Below are 7,913 nucleotides of genomic sequence, written 5' to 3' on the forward strand. Positions count from 1 at the left end.
TGGACAGAGGGAGGAGGAAGCAGTCAGAGGGAGGAGGAGGTGGACAGAGGGAGGAGGAGGTGGACAGAGAGAAGAGGTGGACAGAGGGAGGAGGAAGCAGTCAGAGGGAGGAGGAGGTGGACAGAGGGAGGAGGAAACAGTCCGATGGAGGAAGAGGTGGACAGAAGGAGGAGGTAGACAGAGGGAGGGAGAGGTGGACAGAAGGAAGAGGTGAACAGAGGGAGGAGGAAGGAGTCAGAGGGAGGAGGAGATGGACAGAGGGAAGAGGTGGGCAGAGGAAGGAGGAGGTGGACAGAGGGAGGAGGAGGTAGACAGAGGGAGGAGGAGGTAGACAGAGGGAGGAGGAGGTAGACAGAGGGAGGAGGTGGACAGAGGGAGGAGGTGGACAGAGGGAGGAGGAGGTAGACAGAGCAAGCAGGTAGACAGAGGGAGGAGGTGGACAGAGGGAGGAGGAGGCAGAGGGAGGAGGTAGACAGAGGGAGGAGGAGGTGGACAGAAGGAAGAGGTGAACAGAGGGAGGAGGAAGGAGTCAGAGGGAGGAGGAGATGGACAGAGGGAAGAGGTGGGCAGAGGAAGGAGGAGGTGGACAGAGGGAGGAGGAGGTAGACAGAGGGAGGAGGAGGTAGACAGAGGGAGGAGGAGGTGGACAGAGGGAAGAGGAGTTAGACAGAGGGAGGAGGTAGACAGAGGGAGGAGGAGGCAGTCAGAGGGAGGAGGAGGTGGACAAAGGGAGGAGGTGGACAGAAGGAAGAGGAGGTAGACAGAGGGAGGAGGTAGACAGAGGGAGGAGGAGGTGGACAGAAGGAAGAGGTGAACAGAGGGAGGAGGAAGGAGTCAGAGGGAGGAGGAGATAGACAGAGGGAAGAGGTGGGCAGAGGAAGGAGGAGGTGGACAGAGGGAGGAGGAGGTAGACAGAGGGAGGAGGAGGTAGACAGAGGGAGGAGGAGGTGGACAGAGGGAAGAGGAGTTAGACAGAGGGAGGAGGTAGACAGAGGGAGGAGGAGGCAGTCAGAGGGAGGAGGAGGTGGACAAAGGGAGGAGGTGGACAGAAGGAAGAGGAGGTAGACAGAGGGAGGAGGTAGACAGAGGGAGGAGGAGGAGGCAGAGGGAGGAGGTAGACAGAGGGAGGAGGAGGTGGACAGAGGGAGGAGGTGGACAGAGGGAAGAGGAGTTAGACAGAGGGAGGAGGTAGACAGAGGGAGGAGGTGGACAGAAGGAGGAGGAGGTGGACAGAGGGAAGAGGTGGACAGAGGGAAGAGGAGGTAGACAGAGGGAGGAGGTAGACAGAGGGAGGAGGAGGTAGACAGAGGGAGGAGGTGGACAGAAGGAGGAGGAGGTGGACAGAGGGAGGAGGTGGACAGAGGGAAGAGGAGGTAGACAGAGGGAGGAGGTAGACAGAGGGAGGAGGTGGACAGAGGGAGGAGGAGGTGGAGTGAGCAAGGAGGTAGACAGAGGGAGGAGGAGGCAGTCAGAGGGAGGAGGAGGTAGACAGAGGGAGGAGGTGGACAGAGGGAGGAGGAGGCAGTCAGAAGGAGGAGGAGGTAGACAGAGGGTGGAGGTAGACAGAGAGAGGAGTAGATGGACAGAGGGAGGAGGTGGACAGAGGGAAGAGGTGGACAGAGGGAGGAGGAAGCAGTCAGAGAGAGGAGGAGGTGGACAGAGGGAAGAGGTGGACAGAGGGAGGAGGAAGCAGTCAGAGGGAGCAGGAGGTGGACAGAGGCAGGAGGAAACAGTCCGATGGAGGAAGAGGTGGACAGAGGGAGGAGGTGGACAGAAGGAGGGGGAGGTGGACAGAAGGAAGAGGTGAACAGAGGGAGGAGGAAGCAGTCAGAGGGAGCAGGAGGTGGACAGAGGGAAGAGGTGGACAGAGGGAGGAGGAGGTGGACAGAGGGAGGAGGAGGTAGACAGAGGGAGGAGGAGGTAGACAGAGGGAGGAGGTAGAGAGAGGGAGGAGGAGGTAGACAGAGGGAGGAGGTGGACAGAGGGAGGAGGAAGCGGACAGAGGGAGGAGGAAGCAGTCAGAGGGAGCAGGAGGTGGACAGAGGGAAGAGGTGGACAGAGGGAGGAGGAAGCGGACAGAGGGAGGAGGAAGCAGTCAGAGGGAGCAGGAGGTGGACAGAGGGAAGAGGTGGACAGAGGAAGGAGGAGGTGGACAGAGGGAGGAGGAGGTAGACAGAGGGAGGAGGTAGAGAGAGGGAGGAGGAGGTAGACAGAGGGAGGAGGTGGACAGAGGGAGGAGGTGGACAGAGGGAGGAGGTGGACAGAGGGAGGAGGAGGTAGACAGAGCAAGCAGGTAGACAGAGGGAGGAGGTGGACAGAGGGAGGAGGAGGTAGACAGAGGGAGGAGGTGGACAGAGGGAGGAGGTGGACAGAGGGAGGAGGAGGTAGACAGAGCAAGCAGGTAGACAGAGGGAGGAGGTGGACAGAGGGAGGAGGAGGTAGACAGAGGGAGGAGGTGGACACAGGGAGGAGGAGGTAGACACAGGGAGGAGGCGGACAGAGGGAGGAGGTGGACAGAGGGAGGAGGAGGTAGACAGAGCAAGCAGGTAGACAGAGGGAGCAGGTGGACAGAGGGAGGAGGAGGTGGACAGAGGGAGGAGGAGGCAGAGGGAGGAGGAGGTGGACAGAGGGAGGAGGTAGACAGAGGGAGGAGGAGGTGGACAGAGCAAGGAGGTGGACAGAGGGAGGAGGAGGTAGACAGAGGGGGAAAACGAGACAGCACCCGAGGCCAGGGTGGACAGTGGACAGCAGAGAATTCGGTCAGATGCACAGGCTGCTCCTGGACAGAGGGCACCCGTGTTCCCTGGACGTTACGTGCACAGCAGCCGCCAGGCCCAGTGGTTCCTAAAGCATGTGAGAGAGCATGCGTGGAGTTCACGCCAAGCCAGGGGATACATATTAGCAGGGTAGCATCATGAGACACCCGGCCTTCACTTCACCTGGGTCCCTCCTGAGTTCCAGAAAGTGGGGTTGGGGCCGTAGAGGGCCAGCAGGCAGCATACCAGGCTGTGGGTCGGTCCCTCGGCGCCCAGGGATGGGGCGGGTAGAGGCTGGGGCAGCGACGCGATGGGTGGTGACTCTTGCTCACCGTGTTGGCGTCTGAAAGCCTTTGACCAAACACAACTCTGTACGTATCACCCGGCAGAGAGTACTAATTTCTGGTGTGCAAAGAATGGGCGTGTCTTAAGGCAGCATATCTTCCTTCGGCCAGCCGGTCGGTCGTAAAGCCATCATTCGGACAAAGCACATGTGGACTCTGTCAGTGCTACCTGATTCCAACCAAGGATGTGTATCCCGGTTTCCCTCCAAGAATCTTCCGTGGTTTGGTTGGCATTTCCCAGAGATTAATAATAGTGTGCATTTCTGGGCCGCCTGGGTGGCTCAGTCGGTTGGGCGTCCGACTTCAGCCCAGGTCACGATCTCACAGCTCGTGAGTTCGAGCCCCGCGTCGGGCTCTGGGCTGACGGCTCGGAGCCTGGAGCCTGCTTCGGATTCTGTGTCTCCCTCTCTCTCTGCCCCTTCCCCGCTCATGCTCTGTCTCTCTCTATCTCAAAAATAAATAAACATTAAAAAAATTAAAAAAAAATAATAGTGTGCATTTCTTCATGTGTATGCTGGCCTTCTTCATATGCCTTCTCCGGAGAGATGCTTTTCATATCCTCATATCCTGCCCCTTTGTGTTTTTTTAAAATTCACATTCGAGTTGGTTAACGTACAGTGTGGTCTTGGCTTCAGGAGTAGAGCCCAGTGACTCACCTCTTACATACAACACCCGGTGCCGGTTCCTAAAAGTTCCCTCCTTGATGCCCGTCACCCACGTAGCCCATCCCTTCACCCTCGATAGGACAGTTATAACAAAAAAAGAGACGAGAGCAAGGGAGTGGAGAGATCGAGAATCCCTACAGTGCTGCCGGGAATGTGAAAGGGTGCAGCCGCTTTGGAAAACAATTCCTCAACAAGCAAACATGGACTTGCCCTGCGAGGGAAAAGGGACCTTTGGTGGATACTCGTCTGTGTCCAAGTTTACCTTACTTTGCATCCCGATTGGTCTCGTCGGTGGCCAGAAAGTGCAGGTTTATACCTCACTCTGCCGTGTCATCAAAAGATGCTTTGAATGCATTTCTTCATCTATTTGCTCCTCTAACATACATTCCCTGACTGGTGCTTTTTTTTTTTTAATTTATTTTTGAGACAGAGAGAGACAGAGCATGAGCGGGGGAGGGGCAGAGAGAGAGGGAGACACAGAATCCGAAGCAGGCTCCAGGCTCCGAGCTGTCAGCACAGAGCCCGACGCGGGGCTCGAACTCACGGACTGTGAGATCATGACCTGAACTGAAGTCAGACGCTCAACCGACTGAGCCACCCAGGCGCTCCCCTGACTGGTGCTTTAAACACAAAATCCTGCCCTGGTTAGCATTTGGGGGAGAAGAGGGCAAAGAACCCAGTGAGACCGCCTTCGTAGCTGGTCAGGAGAAATAAACCGTAAGTAATGATGTGAAGTGTGTAGATGAAACCACAAAGCTAAGTTGGTGGCACGGCAGGACAGTCCAGGAATTCTCGGTGTGCCCGTCGAGTCTTGGTGGAAAGTGTGCGTCTCAGGGAGACAGAGAGGAAGAACCACAGTGGGCCGCACACGGCTGAATCGTGTCCACGAGGAACCTGTGAGAGCAAACTTGTTGGGAAAAGGGTCTTTAGGGGTGTAGTCAGGTTAAGAGGAGACCCCGTGGGAGCAGGGCAGGTCCTAAGGCCAATGACTAGTGTCCTTATAAGAGGCGGGACATTGGGACACAGGAAAGAACCACCTAAGCGCAAGGGCAGAGGTGGAAGCGATACGGTCACAGAAGTGGGAGGAGGCACGAAGTGTCCTCCAGAGGGTCGCAGCCCTGCCCCACCCGGATCGCAGACGTTGGGCCTCCGGAGTGCCAGACGACACATTTTGGTCATTTTTAAGCTCCCCCGCATATCGTGTTTCAATAGGGCAACCCTAGGACCCTACCGCAGATTCCCTGCCACGGTCCAGAAACTTCTGTTATCACAGGCATCATTTTCCAAGCGTCAGTGTGGTCCCGTGGACCCCCTGTGCCGCGGACACTCCTCTGACAGATGGATCTTGGGGTCTATGTTCCTAACGCGAGCTCCTCGGGGGAGCAGACTGGTGTTGGGTGCTGAGGGCACAGCGTGGGGGCTGGTCTGAGAACAGCACGGCAGGGACTGTGCAAGGGTCTCCCCCAGGCCTGACCTGTAACCGCTGCCGTCAGTGTCTGAGGCACACGCAGAGGGGACAGCGAGCAGACTCCGCACTGGCCAAGCCCGGACGGTGAATGCATCACGTGACAGAGCAAAAGATGCCAACAGACTAAAAAATGGGTCTCTTCCGATCTTCAGAGTTGTCTGTGGACACTGCGTGGGGCCAGGCCAGAGTTTCTAGACCACCCAACTTGGTACGAAGCAGGAGACTCAGGGGAGGCGAAGGGAGGCAGGACAACGGGGGCCGGCCCCGGGGACAGGGCATGACCTAGACACAGTTGACATAGATGGAACCCATGAGGAGCAGGTGAGGCCTGAGCACCTGGATGAGAATTGCCAGGCCGGTGGCCAGGCCAGGAGCACAGGAAGGGGTAGGAGGAAAGGCCCCATCGTAGGGCAGAAAAGCAGCATCACCTGGTAAAGAGCCGGTGACCGGGCTCCACTGTGGGGTGGGTGCTGGCGGCGATGGGAGGACACACGTGAGGGGTGACAGGGCTGGCTGCCCCTCAGGGGGTTCGCAGACCAGAGAGGGACACCCGACAGAGGGCGGGCTGCACCCGGAGGGGCGCAGAGCCCGGCCGCTCAGGAGCAGCGCACGGGCCCACGACTGCCCTGCCGGGGTGACCCCCCCCAGTGCGTGACCCCGGCCGCATCCCACAGGTGGTCCCTGGCCGGCTGCTCCAGCCTTCCTTGTGGTCGCGGCAGAGCAGACGAGGCGCTTCCAGGTCCGAACAGGGAGGGTGTGACTCAGGACCCCCGGGAATGGTCTTGTGATGGAGGAGAGTCGCACGGAGCAGGGGGACAGGAGAGGAGAGACAGGGGTGCTCTCAGCACTGGAGCCCAGCGGGGGGCTGGTTCTGGAGTCGGGCCCCAGGCCAGAGTCGCCAGCATGGAGATTGGCCAGGAGTGGGTTTTCTGAGCTGCTGCCCCTGGGCTGACGAACGGTCCCGACGTGGGAGCTGCTCTGAGTCTGCAGACTGGAAGTCACGGGGAGGGGGCGGATGGGGGTCCAGGCGGCTCCTTATGGAGAATAAAACGAACACTCCCCTGGGACTCAGACTCCACCTCATCCCGGCGTCCTCGGTGGAAGGGGGTGGGGGTGGGCACCTGTGTCCCGGCTCGGGTCGTGCTCATGGCCCCTGGGCAGCGGCTCAGGTCCAGGAATGGATTTTAGGACAGAGGTGACCCTGGTGCTGGGGGACAAGGACCGCAGGGTGGAGAGCCGTCTGGAGAAGCACGGGGAAACGGAGTTTGTGAGTTCAGGACAAATTTAGGATTTATGCCCAAGGGAAGCAGAGTTACTGCTGACAGCTGCCTGCTGAGCCACTCTCCACTCAGGAGGGGTCCTCGAGGGTCCACCGACCTATGGGCACCACGGCAGCGGGAGGGCAGGTGCTGGTGGGGGGGGGGGCTGTCGTTTACACAGCAGGTGGGGGGCACGCGGCGAGTGGGGTTGGAAGAGGGTGGTCCATGCAGCGTTGGGGGACACGAAGCAGGTGGCGTTGAGGGGAAAGTGGTCTATACAGTGGGGGGGTTCCAGGCGGCGAGTGGGGTTGGAAGAGGGCGGTTCATGCAGTGGGGGAGGGGAGCCACACGGTGGGCGTGGTTGGGGGGTGGGCCATGCAGTGGGGGAGGGGAGCCACACGGTGGGCGGGGTTGGGGGGGGTGGGCCATGCAGTGGGGGAGGCGGTTCACACGGCTGGTGGGGTTGGGGGTGTCCACGTGGTGGGCGGCGGGCGGGACTAGACGAAAAGGCAGGCGGGTTCTGGCAGGCTCATGGCTGTTGGCCCAGCACCTGAGGACGGGGTCCGGCGCCTATCAGATGATGAATAAATATCTTTGGGTGAAAGGGTGAACGAATGGATTCACAAATGAATAAAATGGCCTCTGGGGTCCTTTCCACGCAGCAAGTTTAAGAGTGGGGGGGGGGCGCATTTAATGGAATCGGAGGAAGGGGCAGCCCAGGCCGGTGCCCGCAGGGCTCCAGGCCAACCCGCAGAGGGTCTAGAGTCCCTGCGCGAAGCTGGGGGGTCAGGGGCGCGGGCTGGCGGGGGAGAGCCATCTGGCCCTCCCGTGCTGGGTGCGCGGGGGGCAGGGGCGGGCGCAGAGGGCACGGGGGGGGAGGGGAGGGGGGGCAGCCCCGGGCTCCGTGACGGGCCAGCCGGGTCTGCGCGACACGCGGGGGCCGGGCGCCGCTGGCTCGTGCGATCCCACAGCGTCACACACGTGTTTTCCCCTCGTCCCTGCCTGGGTCGGAGTGAGCAGAGGCTGCTCCTGCCCCCGCTCTGGGCGCCAGGCTTCCGGGAAGGGGGAGGCGCGGCGGAGTATGACTCCTCTGTGAGTGTGCCCAGGGCTGGTAGCAGGAGGAGAAAATTCCTGAAAAAAAAGCTCATGCGGCTGGAGGCCCGGCAGGATGAGGTCACGGGCTATTTAAATTCTTCGCGTGTCCCGAGCCCTCACACAAAAATGCCAGAGGCGGGACTGGGGGTCAGATGCGCGGGGCCGCGGGGCAGGCAGGCGGCAGGGAGGCTGTGGGGAGACCCCTTTCCCTGGGAGAGGTGATAAAACGAGACGGGACGGGCAGGAAGCCCGGGGCAGCCCCACGCCCGCTCTGTGACGCGGCTAAGTCCGCTTCCGGGCCTCGGCTTTCTCCTCTGTGAGATGGG

The sequence above is a fragment of the Prionailurus viverrinus genome, chromosome B2 (genome assembly GCF_022837055.1).
Source record: "Prionailurus viverrinus isolate Anna chromosome B2, UM_Priviv_1.0, whole genome shotgun sequence".
NCBI lineage: Eukaryota > Metazoa > Chordata > Mammalia > Carnivora > Felidae > Prionailurus > Prionailurus viverrinus.